The 16,443-nt window shown below is 39.2% G+C and overlaps 1 protein-coding gene across 10 annotated transcripts in view; it reads left to right on the top strand.

Moving 5' to 3' along the window:
* The first annotated feature begins 410 nt into the window (after positions 1 to 410).
* DTNA (dystrobrevin alpha) overlaps positions 411 to 16,443 on the top strand; it is a 221,311-nt gene continuing 205,278 nt past the window's right edge. For 3 of the 10 annotated variants that reach the window (XR_010378658.1, XM_031438980.2, XM_031438988.2), the window contains exon 1: positions 412 to 632. The gene's annotated coding sequence lies outside the window, so the exon portion shown is untranslated. Of the gene's footprint in view, positions 633 to 16,443 lie in introns of all 10 variants that reach the window. The other 7 variants (XR_010378660.1, XR_010378659.1, XM_031438984.2 and 4 more) reach the window with 4 other exon arrangements.

The following is a 16,443-nucleotide window of genomic DNA, read 5'->3' as shown; positions in this document are numbered from 1 at the left end:
GTTTTTTTCCTGCTGAGTAACAGAACAAAACTTGAGCTGCCTCGCTTTCTGCTTCCAGGAATGCCAATCAGAGAACATTCTTTTTCAGACAGCCAAGTTTGGAAGTCAGTTGGTTTCTGGCAGCAAGCAGGGGGAGGGGATGGTGGTGGGGAGAGCACAGTGAGCCCTCCTCCTCGGGCTGGTCTTCAGCTCCCAAGTGTTTCCGTAATAGCCATCAATGAAAGCATCTCCTTTTACCCAAGCGGAGACAGGTAAAGAGACAGCTGAATAAATCAGCATTAGCTGTAACAGCGGAAGCTCAGCCTGAGCGTGGGGGGTGGGGGGTGGAGGGCGGGCGTTTGACAGGCTGCCATTGGTGAGTTTACCAAAGGCGTCTGCCAGTGGGACTTGAGTGGAATGTGAAACCAAATCATTTTCAAGTTAAAGATAGACACTGTACACACCAGGATCCAGAAGCTGGATTTTAAACTCGCGCCTCTCCCCAGCATTTCACAGAGTCCTGTTGCCATCTCTGCTGTAATTAACCGTTTGATTGAGGTTTCTTCTTTAAGTGAATGTGCTAAGAATTCGTATACGTTCGGGATGTGCTGGAGTTAAAAGGATTTGAGAGATCATGGTGTGCGTACGCTAGGGTAAGTGGAAAGATTGGTGTCAGGCACGTTGCTCCTCTGGGAAGCTTCATGCTGAGTTTTTCTTTTTTTATGGGTGCGAGTGAAAACGTGAGAGTGAGGATTTTCCAGCGTTGGAACTTGCTTTCCCTTTCTTGAGATAGTTGGCATTTTACAGTTTGTGAAGTAGAAAGAAACAAAGTATTTCAGATAGTTGTGAGCTTGACCTTGTAACTTCAGTTTTGCTTTACCCTTACTTACTTTCTTCTCTATTAACTCTCTTAAACACCCGGCGTTTCTTGAATTACAACGTTGGTAGTTAAATGTCACAACACTGACTAAATGTTACTAAGTCCGGGATGCCATTGGATGTGACTATATTATCAGGAGATAAGAGTTACTTCCCTCGCTTGGCACTACGGCTTTTTTTAATTAAAAAAAATGAGAAAAGAAAATAATAAAAGAAGGGGGAAAGAGGTGGTGTGCAGTGCATTAAGGAGCCTTTAGAAGATATACTATTTTTTTAGAAAAAAATAAATGAGAAAAATAGGCAATTTTCCATTGAAGAGAACAGTTTATTAATAGAAGTTATTTTTTGGTGTCGCCTCATTAATTCCAAGCAGGTTCTCCTCCAAAAAAAGCTGATACTTGCTAAGCAAATAGAGGCGTTCTGATTATACGAGCTTGAGGGTGTGGGACGGAAAGTTGTCTGATTTGCTCCTGACTCGCTGGGTGTTAAGGATTTCAAAACTCTTTTTTTTCAAAGGAAGAATGACAAACTTTAATCCTCTTCATGTTTTGACCATGTATAGGTTTGGTTTCTTGTTTTGTCCAGTGACCTCTTGGCTCTCATAGAGACAGCTTTTCCAAACTTGCAGAGTGTTCCTTCTGAATAAATACTGTCCATAATAGTCACAGAGTCCGTGGAGTGAACTGGAAATTCTACTTTATATGGGATAAATAAACGTGCTGACGTTCTTATTACAGAGTGTGGGGCCGAACAGTTGTTGCATGTAACTGGCCAGGTTTTGTTCTGTCAAATAGACCGGAATCTAGTGAACTAAGCTGGCTGACCTGCGTGCAAACAGTGAATGACTTAATATGAACCTTTCCTTCAACTTTGGTAAGGATAAATAAGGGACCGTATTACTCTGATACAGTGAAAAATGAGAGAGGCACTTGTTCTTACAACCATTTCGTTAGATCACAGTTAACCTTCCCTAATCCTCCTAATTAACCCATTAGGTTGTAAGAGTTGCAGGTAAGTTTCACTTCTCTGCGAGCGGATGGTACCTTTGTACATTTTCCCTGGTGACATTGGACGCATGTCCTCCCTGCCTTACCCAGCTCTGTCCTGGACTGTTGGCAAGAGGATTGAGCCTGGCAGGAATCATAGGTGTCTCCCAAGAAATTAGTGAGGGCACGCACACGCGCGCATGTGTGTGTGAGCACCGTACACACAAGGACACACAAACACGTGTAAACTTACCTTGTACTTAACTAATATATTTCTGATTGAATTATGCACATAAGTAAAATTATATTAGGCTTATCAGTGTGGGGCTTTTTTTTGTTTCCAGTGTGTCAAAAGAAAACCCCTTCCTCAAAAAAACACAAAATTTAAAAATTCTAAAATGTAAGAATTTTGAACTTAGGTGGCCAAATAGTGTTGACAAGGGGGCCAATGAACATTTCTCTGCTCCTGTGACTCACTCACTGTTTCTAGTTCCCTGCTGACGTCACCAAGCTTGGATGTTATCTCTTCAAACGTAGCAAGTGAAGTCGTTTTATGACGTATGTCTGCTAATTCTCATATCTCAAGAATTACTGAGATTTATTCTTATAATTATTGTTCCTATCAGTTCTCACTCATGGTGTCTTGTTTGCTTGGTTGCTTGGCTACCTCTGACTTTGCTGGAAATGTGTTTTTTTAAATTACTGGTAAGAAAAAGTTGAGAGCTAGTGGTGATGATGGTTTCCTCCAAAGAGGGTCTGAGTTTGCTTCTGCCAGGCCCCTGGGGGCAATGCCAGGCCAGAATCACCTTAGTCAAAGGGCAACACGAGTGCCAGAAGCTAGGCTTCAGGTCTGTGTGAGGAACAGTGGTTTACTGGGGGTTCACGTCTACCCCGAGGGAAGTGATGGCCTGTTGAGGTCCCAAGTGAAAGCTGGGCTAGCGTGTTAAAGCTCTCATCTGACGGCCACGGGCCCTGTCGTTCCCACGAAGCTCGTAAGGCCGCCCGGCGTCCAGCTGGTCTCCCAGACCTCTCGTTCCTGATACTCAGATGCCCGGGAGCAAAACCTTTCAAAGACGGGCATCTCCCTCTGAGTTCTGGTCTTCTGCTGAATTTCCGTGTCTTCACCATCTTATTGGCTCTTTGCTGTTCTACATTTTAAATATTTTCCGTTACCGCGGTGGGAGTTTTGGTCCGAATTATCTCGTTGCTGTGACTAGAAATAGAAACTCACTCGTCTGCTTTTATGCTCGTTTTGTTGATATTCCTCATTCTAGAGAAGCTCTCAGGCAGTCTGCTGAGGCGACTGATGATCTCTGTCCATTTGTCTGATTTGGGGTTACAGTTGTGGCCTGGTCTGTTTCGGCTTTTTGGAGGACTTTGCAAATGCAGGTTTCTGATTGGAAGATCCCCGCGTTCCAGCCTGATCTGAGCTGTCAACAACACTTAGCAGCCCTTTTATTTGTCCCTCTCGGGCCCCTCAGTCTCTCTAATCCACCCCCACGGCCATCACTCTCAGCTGTTGACCTTGACTCTTCTCGCTTTCCCTTGGCCCGTATCCAGTATCACCACATTTGAAAAATCATCGTAAATAAGTTCCCCGCTTTCCATTCTCTTTGCAACTTCAGGGCTTCATCCCCTCACTTGGCTGCTCCTGTGGTCTCCCAGTTGTTCTTCTGTCCCCAGGTTCTACCCTCCAACATATCCCCCTACTGGGACCAGCACACCCGTCTTCTAAAGTCGCAGATGCAAGTGGGTTATTCCCCCCCTTAAAAATCTCTCGTGGTTCACCATTCCCGTCAATATACATTCCTTAGTATGTCTTACTGTGTCACAAAGCCGCAACGCGTGTCTCTAACATCACCACCACAACCACTGATTACCTCCAACACGTTAGTCCCCCGTGATCGCTGCCTCCAGAGAAACCCACACACAGTCGTATGTCTGCTTGACTACCCACTAGTCTGTTGGTGGTTTTTTTTTTTTTTTTTTTTTGGTTTCTTTTTTATTTGCCCAGAATGCCCAATGTGGGCACAATTTTCCTTGTGGGCAAATCCCACTTCTCCTTCGAGGTGGATCTCATCCCCTGTCCATTCACTGTGTAGCTCACCCCCTGTTCTGGGTGGCCCTGATGGCTGGTGTTGTGTCTTACTCACGTTTATTCTCAGTGACCATCACGTAGAAACCATTCAATACATGTTTAAGGAGTGAACACACGACAATTTGGAGGGAGGTTTTCCTCAACCACTCCTTTCTGACTTTATTCTGTTTTATTCTAAACATCGTATTCTTTTCACCTTAGGCTCTTTGTCTAGAATGGTGATCATTTGTCATCCTTGGTGTCAAGTAGAATCAGTTAAAAATTTTTCGTTATTGTTACTTTGGTGGTGGAGGGGGGAAGGTTATCTGTTTTCATTTTTGCCAAATGAGACTATATAACTTGATTGTGATGACAAAAGAGATGGTCGAAGTGTAAGTATGATAAATTAGCTGTGTATTATCAGAGAGATTCATAATCAGAAAAGAAGTCATCGAGTTGGAAAATAGACATGTTCCAACAAATCCAGCCCAGAATGCTAGACAGCACAAATGGAAGAAGTCAGGATGACACAACAAAATTAAAAGCATCTCACTGCACACAGCCTGCATCTGAACCATCAGATTGGTTCCGATGGTTGTTTGGCTTGTTTTCCGATCGCAGTGTGTGCTAGAAGGAAAGCGGTGGCTTGCTTACGGGATATGACACTGTGACCCTAAATCTTCAAGTCGGTTAAACTTTTTCCTTAAAAAATTTTAAGGCCTTAAAGTACAGTGTTAATCTTTTTCCTATGCTGAGTTTAGAAAACTGCATTTATTTGTTAAAAACTGAATAGAGTTGGTGGGAATCAGAGGAAGAGGAAATACAGCTTATTAATTCTAAGGATGTTTAACCAATTTCGTATTCCTCAGAACACTTATAAACTTTTCACACACATATTATATGCCTTTGATATACAAACTCCTGCAATTTAGAAAAAAATAAGAAACTTGGTTTATGTTTTTCCTTATATGGGGCTCTTTTACCTCCACAAAGACAAAAAGCCCTAATATGAATGGAGTTAAAATTTATCTTAAATTTTTTTTTGACTGTAACTCTAATGTTCAAGTCATTGTTAAGATGAACACATAGATTTCTTCATCACAAAATGTGAAAATAATATATATTAAAAAAAACCCAAAATGTGACAATATAACATTATTGACCTTTTTTTTTTTTTTACCTCATCAATCAAAGAAATTAAGACTAGCTCTTGAAAACTGGCTGATTTTAAATTGTAGCTTCCAAGCAGCTGAGCTAATTTGTCTTATTAATTCAAGAAATCCCTACCAGGCTCATACCTTGTGCCTTACCTGCGCTTGCATTTGACCATGAAATTGAGATAGACCCCTTCACTGGCCACTGACACTGAAATATGTTGTGTTAAAACAATGGAAATGCAATTTGCAAATTGCTTTATGTTATTCTCTCATTTATATTCTTATTTAATTTCTACTAATCTCCACACTTGTTAAAAAGTGACTTTGCCTTTCCTCAACAATTAGTGTTTTTCCTCTCAGAAAGCTAAATTTTAAGTGTTTAGCAGATATTTTATTATAGAACACTTTAAAGAGACCTGAACAAATTTTTAAAAAAGAGTTACGTAGAAAATGTATTTTTATCACATAGGAAGCTATGTTGTATCTGAACATAAAATAAAAATGCATTTATTTGCATAAATAAAGCTGGACTTTGCATTCTTGCAAGATAAATATGGCATAAAGATGACTCAAGAGACACTCTGAGTCATGAAGGCTTTGTAAAGCTCTATGTGTTTTGAAGACAGCGATAAGAATTATTTTTATTATTTTTCTGTCTTGGTCTCACTTGACTTTTCTACCCCATTCCTACATAGCACACATTTCTGGGTGCTGAAAGAATGGATTCGCTGAATTAATCATAGTTTGTTGATATATATATTCAAGAATACAGATTCCTTTATTAATTTTATTAAAAGATGTAGATTCATTTTGAATGAAATGTGTCTTCTCATACATATGAACTTTCTAGTCTTAGATGGTTCATTCCTACACATTTGTAGAAACATATTTACTCACCAAAAGATGTTGTTTTTAACACCTCAGATAAGTGTAACGATTCTCTCCTAAAATGCATCCAATGTTTCATACTATTTTGTGGGTAAGAGACATATGTTGTTATTTTCTTTTCTATACGATAAAACTAAGATGCAGACATACGAAGTGCTCCAGATATACTACATGTGGTTTCCTGGGGGTAAAAAACAACCCCTAAATCTCAGTGGCTTATAAAAACCAAGGTTTCCTTCCCACTCAGGCAAATTTTTCATCAGCCACGGGGTTGGAAGGCCCATCTCCACACTGTTGCTTTCACCAGGAAATGACCCATGTTCCTTATGCTCACATTCCCTTGGCCAAAGCTTGCCACGTGATCACACCTGACTTCAGCTGGGTGAATAATACAGTCGTTCCACTTGCCTGGAGAGAGAAAGAGCAGGAATATTCATGAAGAGCTCTAATGAATTCCACAGTCATGGACGGTAGATGGCCCTAAACCTCCAGACCAACAGAGATCTAGATTTAAACTCTTACATACCTGTGAACAGTATTTGGTCCATACTGATACTACCTGCAAATTGATGCTAACGTCTCTGGTCTGTTTTCATCCTTTGACTCTCAGCCCCACTGAGCCGGTTTTGGCTGTCTAAATCTTGGCCATTTCTGGAGCATCTGTGACCTTTCCTCTCTCAGCTTTTCTGGTCCTTGGGAATCCTGGCATTTAACCTCTCCTCACACTTATCTCTCAGGGAGTTGTGCCCACGGACAGTTTTGGGAAAGGGAAAAGAGCCTCTGATAGGGGAATTTCCATAGACTGTAGAGAGAAGTTGTGAAACGTTACCACTTTCCCATCTCTAAGCAGTGACCACGTGTAGCAGAGAAATGGAGAACAAGTAACTGAATGTAATTCTAATCCCCAGCCCCCACTTCTAGGCGCAAAGAAAAGGACTAGGCTGAGGGGAAATGCCACAGAGGAATGACAATCTGTATTATCGACATATAGTTGGTTTACAATGTTGTGTTAGTTTCAGGTGTATAGCATAGTGGTTCAGTTATACATATATGTATTCTTTTTCATATTCTTTTCCATTATAGGCTATTACAAGGTACTGAATATAGTTCCCTGTGCTCTACAGTAGGACCTTGTTGTTTATCTATTTTATGTATAGTAGTTAGCATCTGCAAAACCAGAACTCCTAATTTATCCCTCTACCCCCACTCCCCACTAGTAACCATAAATTTGTTTTCTGTGTCTGTGAGTCTGTCTCTGTTTTGTAAGTAAGTTCATCTGTGTCCTTTTTTTAGATTCCACATGTAAGTGATCTTATATGGTATTTTTCTTTCTCTTTTTGGTTTACTTCACTTGGTATGATGACCTCCAAGTCCATCCATGTTGCTGCACATGGCATTATTTTATTCTTTTTTATGGCCAGGTAGTATTCCTTTGTATAAATATACCACAACTTCTTTATCCAGTCATCTGTCAATGGACATTTAGGTTGTTTTCATGTCTTGGCTATTGTAAACAGTGCCACTATGAACTTTGGGTTACATGTATCTTTGAATTCAAGTTTCCTCTGGATATATGCCCAGGAGCGGGATTGCTAGATCATAGGGTAAGTCTATTTTCAGTTTTTTAAGGAATCTCCATACTGTTTTCCACAGTGGCTGCACCAAACTACATTCCCACCAGCAGTGTAGGAGGGTTCCCTTTCCTCCACACCCTCTCCAGCATTTATCATTTGTGGACTTTTTAATGATGGCCATTCTGCCTGGTGTAGGACGTTTGGAGTTTTGATTTGCATTTCTCTGATAATTAGTGAAAGTGAGCAAGAAATGCATAGTTTTGAATAGCATTTCCATCACACTAATATTCTACACTTGCTTTGCATTTAGTTTAAGCATTAACAAGATAAAATGGGGATTCAGAGATTAATGAGACACTTAAAAGTTGAAAAATTATTAAGCCAATATTTTAAGGTCTTTTGGATTTTAATTTAACTCAGCAAACCCAATTTATGTTCTCTGGGGCAATAATTCTAGGAAATGCTGTATGAAAGAAAAAAAAAAAGATGAGGGTCCTGGGTCAGATGAATTTGGGAAATACTGTATACCGTAGCGCTCTCTTGGAGATTAAGGTGACCTTTGCATTAGAGACTCTTGAAATTTTACACTAAAGAGACATGGTTGATTTTCTTTAACCCAGTGTTTCTTAAGCTAACTTGAATAGATGTGTGTGTGTGTATAATTTAAATATATATAATTTAAATATATAAACATATATATCAACATTATTATATATATCATTTTTAACATATACTTTAATACACTTGATAAATTCTGCATTAAATCACTCCCAGTTGATTGTATTAGTAATTAAAAATGTGATGATGTAATATTTACCACATAGCTCATGTAATACTTTGAGAACGTAAAGCTGAGAATTATAAGGACTTCAAAAAATATCTTTACCTTTGGGTACTTTGTATTCTCTTGATAAGTGACACTAATTTTAAACACCAACAGAAATCAGATCTTAATCTGATAGGGCAGCCAGGGACATTTGTTTAACTTTACTCGGGCATATAATTTGTGATACAGGCACTGCTAGGACCCTGGCTGTGTCCCTCAGAACCCAGAATTCAATAGGGATTTGTACTATTATATCCATTTTTTTTTTGGAAGCTCTAAAACTGTTACTCCATTTTTAGAATCTGATCATACATTAATAATTTATTAGGCTAAGTTATCTTCTTTATGAAGACCATGTGGAAAGAAAAGTCATCTTCAACATCTGTTTCTTGATTTTTTGTTTGTTTGTTTCACCTCCCTTAAGTTCAAGATTTTTAAAGCTTAAAAAGGAAAAAAAAAAAACTGTTGGGTTTCAAAAGATGCTCTACGAAAGTTACCATCTATGGGAATTTTTCTGTGCAAGAAGAAGCGTAATAGACTAACAAGAACAAAATGTCCACTCTTTTCTTTTGAATGTGTGTTATATTCAATTATGTGCTGTGATTGCTTAAAACAAACTAATTGTTCCACGAACTTCTACACCACCAGCAACTATTCAAAGAAAATTCTGGACGTTCGGTTCACTTACAGGTATCAGGGTACTTAGGTGTGACAGAGAGAATGTGACGTTATTCTGCTTTTCATTCATTAGCATCCCAGTTCTCCTCCCTTGATTTTAAGAGAATGAGATAAATCAATATATTTTTTTAGAAAGATAATTATTGGGGGAAATGTACCTTCTTTCTGCTCCATAGAAAGAGGAATCATTCAATCAAACGTGTGGACAGCATAAATTCATAGCACACATATTTTCCTCTGATTGATTTTTGTTTATATTTTTCCCTGGCGGTTATAAAAAGATTCAGAAACTATAATGATGTCACCAACACCGCTAAAAATTCACTGCAGGAGGATTTGAAGATCTTTTTCTCAGCACTGCAGGGCTGCTCCTCTGCAACTCTGTAAATAACCGCACAGCACAACTTCACCTCTGCCTCGCCTGCCAAATTATGAAGGCAATTATATCTACATTCTGAAATTGCCTAGCACCTAAGCATTAGGAATGCTGAAAAATACGCTGTGTAACCATTTGCCAGACACCAGAACATAAATCTAAGTTACTTAGATTTACAGTATTATAATCTCTCCTTTAAAATGACATGAGGGAAGTGTTTAACTTAATGAGGCAAAGGATCCTAGTGTGCAAGTTTCATTATATTTTTCATTGCACAAGGGTAAATTACTGCTCCAGTCTCCTATATGGTACCCCAGTGGCCTCAAAGACACAATGTAGCTTTCCAGAAACGTCTACTTTTGTCTTCGGCAATAACTTACTCCACTAGAGTGTGCCTTTGGAGAATTACCCATAACATTTCTTGCAGTGGGCTGAATTTCTTGAAGGTCATTCACAGATGCTAACTGTACTTAACTTTTTTTTTTTTAAACGTAGGGACATTGACTGACGTGGTAACTCTTCATACATCACTATACAAAAGGGAAAACGATGGACATTTTCTTTCTGTCTAAAACTGGAAAATAAGCACTAAAATTCTGAGTAAGAAATGAAATTACAGGACAGAAATTTTTTTCTGAGCATTTGAGCTCTGATGTTGCTAACTTTCTAAATAAATAAGCACAGGCTTTTGCAGGGTGGTCCACAAAGATTTAGGACTATAACAGTTAAGTATGTAGTTTCAGATTTGCAAAAACAAAAAAACAAAACAAAAAAACTTCATCCTCTCTTCAGCACCAAATGGATGAATCAAAATGTGTGTGGGAGTCTTTTAAACAAGCTTTACTTTCTAATACGGCAATATAGGAATTGAATTAAAACAAACAAGAAAAAAATCCCCTCACCAATCAGTGGTGCAGCATTTGGGTAAATGTTAGCGCTTGACAACTTTCAAGGCAGAGACACGACTCCAGGCTTTCTGCCAAACCATTACTGGTAATCAAGAGATGAAGCAAATGAAAAGTACTGCTGCCTGGCTTAGTTAGAGACACGTTTGCTAAAAGACAAGCCAACACGTTTCTTATGCAACCATCAAAATCACAACTTAGGAACACACACACGCACAATGCTTTTATAAGTCTAGGAAGATACACATTAAATTCCAACTCTGTGCTTAAGGGGAACACATTATAAGACCCAGCTGGTGTTGACCAGATCCTTTCTCTATCCTGAGTGGTTTTAATATCATTTCTTATCATTACTATCATTTCTTCCAACAACTGCAAGGGAAGGAATTAAATTCCTCCTATGTGGACAAGATCTAGGATTGCCGATGGTGGTCAGAACCTCTCATTGATCAATGTGTGGTTTGGGCTGCTAATTTTTGTGGTGGACTTAAATGATTTGGGTAAACATCTGTTTTCCCAAAATGCTTTAAAAAATTATGTAATATAATAGTGATTTAAAAAAGTAATCAAAGCAAGCATTTGTGTAAAAGAAGATTGAAATCTTTTCAGTTCTTCAGAGGGAGAAATACTGAGTTAAGTATCGATGAGTATTTGCATATATTATTTTGACCACTAGAGGGCTCTTGGATTTTTTTGCTTCAACTCTGGAAATCATCTGCTGTGGCTGAAACGCTGGTATAACAAATTTAAATCCTGAAGGCTATGTAGTTGCCTAGCTCTTAAGATGGCACATGTTCTCGAAATACAAAATAAAAGGAAAATCAGATTTAACTTATTGTGTTATTTCACTGTTTTACAACAAAATAATTTCACAACCAGTAAGAGAAATGAACCATATGCCTATTTTTTAAATTATTATTTCATTACTGGGACTCATGTCAAAATTACATGATCCTGTCTGTTAGAGTCGGAGGTTCCTAAATCTCTGAGTAAGACCCTGCAGTTGATATTTTGGACAACCCACACATTGCCAAGTCCCCGTCTTTGATTAGTGTCCTGGGAAGCCAGGTACATGTCGTGATGGTTTAGTCATAATGTCAGAAGTGATGGGTTGGGGGGTTAAGGTGCTCAGTGAAGATGTCCTGAAGGCGGGGACAATATTGGGCCTTGACAGGTGAGTAGGAGTTACCTTGATCAAGAAAGATGGGAGGGTATTCAAGATTGAAGGACTAGCATGAGCAACGATAGCAGAGGGGTTGATCAACAGTTTGGTATTGCCAGAGTTTGAGGCTAGAGTGATGCGAAATGAGTTCAAAGAGATAAATAGTTACCCAGCCATGGAAGGCCTTTTATGGCATTCCAAGGGGTTTGTTCTCTATTCCTTAGGGTACTTAGTGCTTCTGAAATCTAAACCCCGCCCCTAAAGGAAACAAAGCCAAAACGGAGAATAAATGCACACTCACAGGGCATATGGCCCAGAGCCAGAGTTCAAAATGGTCCACCATGTGTATCAAGTTCTTTGAATTCTCATGTGTTTGCATTTACTCTGAAATAAATCTTTGTTTCATTCAGCAAAAAAAAAAAAAAGTATTTTTCTCCAAGTTTCTAGGAAGATGCAACCTGTTTATCCAGTAGCTTTCTCATCCTTCCAGGTTCTTTAGAACTTCTTTTGCTTATAAATCGCTTTGCTTGAGGAGCACGGCTGTAGCTGCAGGTAGTGGGAACTGCATGCGATGCAGTATGGATATCTTGAGCCCTCTGGGTGATGATTTTAAAGAAGGCAGGAATGGAGGGCAGTAGTCTGTTCATAAAACATGAGAAGATTTAACTGATCCCATAATGCCGAGTTAGACCACAAGAATGGGGTTCCCGTATACTTTTTTTAGTTTAGTTCTTTAGAAATCCGTCTGATATAGCTGAATATTCTCTAGCCTCATTCCAAAATGGACATTCTAAGCAAAGCTTACACCAAAAAAAAAAAAAAAGACTTCATAGTTTTCTCCTAGTTTCAGCCCTTCTGCAACAATGTAAATACCTACTGGGAAAGATGGGAGAAATGTGTGTCACTGTAACCAGCACTCTTAGCACAGAGGTGTTTATCCCAAAGGGTCCCCCTTCTCTCTTCTCGTGACCTCTTGGCTTCCTGTGGGAGTTTTCCAGAAACACTCAAACTTCTCTGTTTTGCCGGATGTCTCTTTACTGGTGCTCATAATGCACCTTATCCAGCATCAGTAGGTCAGAAGATACAGAATTGCATGGATCAAGGAGGAGAAAGGCAAAGAGGCAGCATTTTGATACTCAGAGAGGAAGATTATTTCCGGAGTGGTTCTGCTTGATAGTGAAGTTCAAGATGGAGGATTGTAACAGTGCTGAATCTGGAAGTGGCTGTGGCTCCAGATCCCTCTGATTTGGATCTTTAAGTGGCTGTGATGCCAGTTAAGGGGAACCCAGAAAGCTTTCTCAATCCCTGATGAAACCAAACATCCTGCTCTTTTGACAGATTCAATTACAATTTTAGGTCTTACCAAAAAAAAAGAAAAAAAAAAAAGTCATACCACGTCCTCCTCACTTTATAGATCTAAATAACTGGGTTGGTATTTAGGTAAATTGTAGGCAGCCTGAGCCATGATGATGATTTGGTTTTGCTATCACAGTCAGGAGTGGCTTTAATAAGTGTCTGTGCCTTTTACAATTGGTCACCTGGACAAAAGACTTTACCTTAGCAATGCTGAAAAAAAGTAAAATTCTAGTATTCAGAAGACTAATACCAAATAACCTTACTTGGTCAGTTTCTTCATCTACTGGAAGCATTTAACACCCTGGAGGACCCATCAGTCCATCTATTCAAATATTCAGATACTTGACAAAAGCATCTCTGAGGTTCTTTTATGGATTTGGATAGTGTAATGGTGAGACCTAGCCATAAAAATTTCTAGGCCCAAAGTGTTTCTTTCACGCCTTAAGGAACTTGTAAAATCACGATTTCAAAAATCTTTTGAAAAAAAAAAAAAGCTTATCTGTCTCTTTGTGGACCCGAGTGACCCATCTCTGTGTGAGAATATAAATCAGGCTTCTTAATTTCTCCATCAGAATGTCAGCCTGCTGCCTTTTCACCTGCTATTTCAACATATAGATCTTCCTTCAATCAACCATACAGAATATTCGCGTTTTCAGCAGCAATTAAAAGATTTAACCCTGAACTGACTGTGCTAAGAGTGTGCCAGGACACCTTCTCCCAGTGCTATGGTCTGTTGAATCACGTACCTGGAGCTCATTCAGTTAACTCTTCCCTGCCCTCTCCACACGCATATAATGTCATTACTGAGCAGCTGTTTCATTTGGTGCCCTTGGGTGCTGTTCAGGTTTACCGTTAAGATGAGGCACATGGGGAAAATAAAGAATGACACTGAACAACTGCAGTAACACTGTGCTAAATGTCACTTGATACCTTCAGAAGGGAGTTATGCCACGCGTAGGAATTTGTGCCAGGAAAGCATTTCTTTCTCAAGATAAACTCGTAAACTTTTTAATTGTGTTAGGAAAAACTGTAGTATCTTATCAATTTCCTTGTTTGTAGCAACTGCTCAATTTACTTCCTGTTTCATAGTAACACTCATCTATGTCATTGGGGTGTAATTCATGCTTTCCCCACCTGTGATCTCTGACTCAGGTGACACTGCCTAGTGCCCCACTATCTCTCATCACTGATCAGACAATAGTATTTGTGGAGTTAACATGACTTTGTACTGTCCTGTATGTATGTGTGCATATATAAATATATGCATATATATTTATTTTTTTTAATGGAGGTACTGGGAATTGAACCCAGGACTTCATGCATGCTAAGCATGTGCACTACCACTGAGCTATAGCCACCCCTCTGTCCTGTATATTTTTAATATTGAATTACTCCATTTTGAAAATAAGTAAAATTTCAAACCATTAGGGATGACTAACAAGACTGTTGAGAAAAATGGAATAACTATCAACAGTAACGTTCCTTAGGGGCATTTGAAATTCCTTCACTCCGAAGAGTTCGGTGATATCCTTTAGTCTGCACCCCAGTTTTGCCCAGAGTCTGTATTTATTGTTATCAGTCAGGTCACATTGTACTTTGTTAAGTTTTATTTTCAACCAGTTTTAACCTTCTTGGAGTTTGCATCAGAGGATTTTTGACAGAAGAGTTAAGCAACAAGGTTATGCTTGATTACAATGTGTTTATGTCGTCAGTTTGTCCTATTCAAGTGACAAAGGCTATTAGCCAAGTACGGAGGAGGCTTCTGTAGGCTAAAGATTTCACCTGTGAGCTGTCTTTATGAGAACTGGGGTGAGTCAGACTAACCTTCTCTCCCAGGGGCTGGTGTTTTCCTCCTGGAAGTCTTTTGACATCTTAGGAGATGAGGCTGGAGAGATTAAATAAATGACAAAGAACAAACCAGACTGCTAATTGGCAGTCTAAAACCCTGATTTATAATCCAGAACTCTTTCAGATACTCCTAAGGTATTTCGCAAAGTTTCTCTGAAACAATGTGCTGGGGGAAAAAATGACCCGCATTCCCTCATTGTTGAGATGACCATACAGAGCTCCATTTTGGGATGTGGGGTGTGGTCATTTGTCTCTCTAGTGCCGGTGGCACAGATAGGTTGCTTTAAGGTGCACTTGAAAGATGGATAGGTCCAAGGGAATGGAGATGGGGGAGGACACTGTGAATAATAATGCACACTCAAACAGGAAAGCGTTAAGAAAACTCTGGTAAGTCTGCTCAATAAAATACTACGTGGTCATTTATGCATTTAATCTTGTTGTACATGTCTTTTATGAGCTAAACCAAACATCTTTATGTAAACAGTGTGATGTCTAATTTCTTTAACTGTTTGTTCTCATCTGTTAAATGAGGATAATAATAGGGCCGTGTTTTGGGATTGCTGAGAGGTTTCTGTGAGCTAATCCGTGTGAAAAATTTATGAGCTCCGCACATTACACAGAGTAGAATGATATCTGTGAAAAGTGTTCATGATTCAGGGAAAATGCTGATGTCATAATGTAGCGATAACAGTGAGGACACAAAAGTGTGCAGTTGATCATAATTGTGAGGATATATTGATAGAAAAAGCTTAGAAAGAAATAGTAATTGCAAATATCTTTAAATCATGAGATGTAGATTTTTTTTGTATCTCCTGTATTATGTAAATTCACAAAGTGTGCTCAAAATACACTTAGGAAAATATAAAATTCATCAAAATAAATCTCAACCCAGTAAACATTTCTTCTTTTGGATCTTAACAATTCTTGTATCCTTAGAGGGACGTGGCATGGCTTTATTTGCTTACAAACATTCACCTCCTAATGTGTACATCATATACGGAGGAAATAGTGTATTCTGGTCCAGATCCTTTCCAGTCTTATACACCAGTTCACTCACCTGTAATAAAAATTTATCAGGTGGAGGAGGATGTGATCCTATTTGTTCTTAGAAGTTTTCTCCAGTCTCAGGTATTGAGATCTATAAATCTTGATTCATAGGTGCTTATTTCTTTCCCGAGAACCTGGGTCATTCTCTTAGCAAAGGAAAAGCTTGGAGGAAATATGCATCCTTGAAGGACATGGGGGCGGATAACTATGGTGAGGTGGCACCTACAGAAATGAAATGAACCAGGGAGCATCCTCTCTGCCCATGCTGTGATACTGAGGAGAAATAAACAAGGAAAGGTTGTTGTCATTAATTCTGCAGCACCTACACTCATCAGTAAACGTTGTTACACTTTGACCTTTCCAGTGATGCTCAGCTTACCTGTAAACAATTCCCCACCAGTGCACTGTGCTCTTACCTTATAATTATGAAGCCCTATATACCTTCACCTAAATGAAGATTTTATTATACCCATGAGAATTAATCATGGCTGGGCGAGTTCTCAGTGCATCGATCAATTCTAACAAATCAGCCTTCATGCTATATACTCTTACTGCTTTTGAAAACAAGTACGCACAATTCTGTGAGCTCTTACTCCTCTGCGTACTCCCCCACCTCTTTGATCGTGAATTTTCTAATATTATCCTGGGTCCAGAGAAGCTCATCTCTGAATTGAGTCACCAAATTTTAGAGCTGGGAGGAGGCCT

The sequence above is a fragment of the Camelus dromedarius genome, chromosome 32 (genome assembly GCF_036321535.1).
Source record: "Camelus dromedarius isolate mCamDro1 chromosome 32, mCamDro1.pat, whole genome shotgun sequence".
In the NCBI taxonomy this organism is placed as follows: domain Eukaryota; kingdom Metazoa; phylum Chordata; class Mammalia; order Artiodactyla; family Camelidae; genus Camelus; species Camelus dromedarius.
The sequence above is the reverse complement of the archived record's forward strand: the minus strand, read 5'-3'. Positions and strand labels throughout refer to the sequence as shown.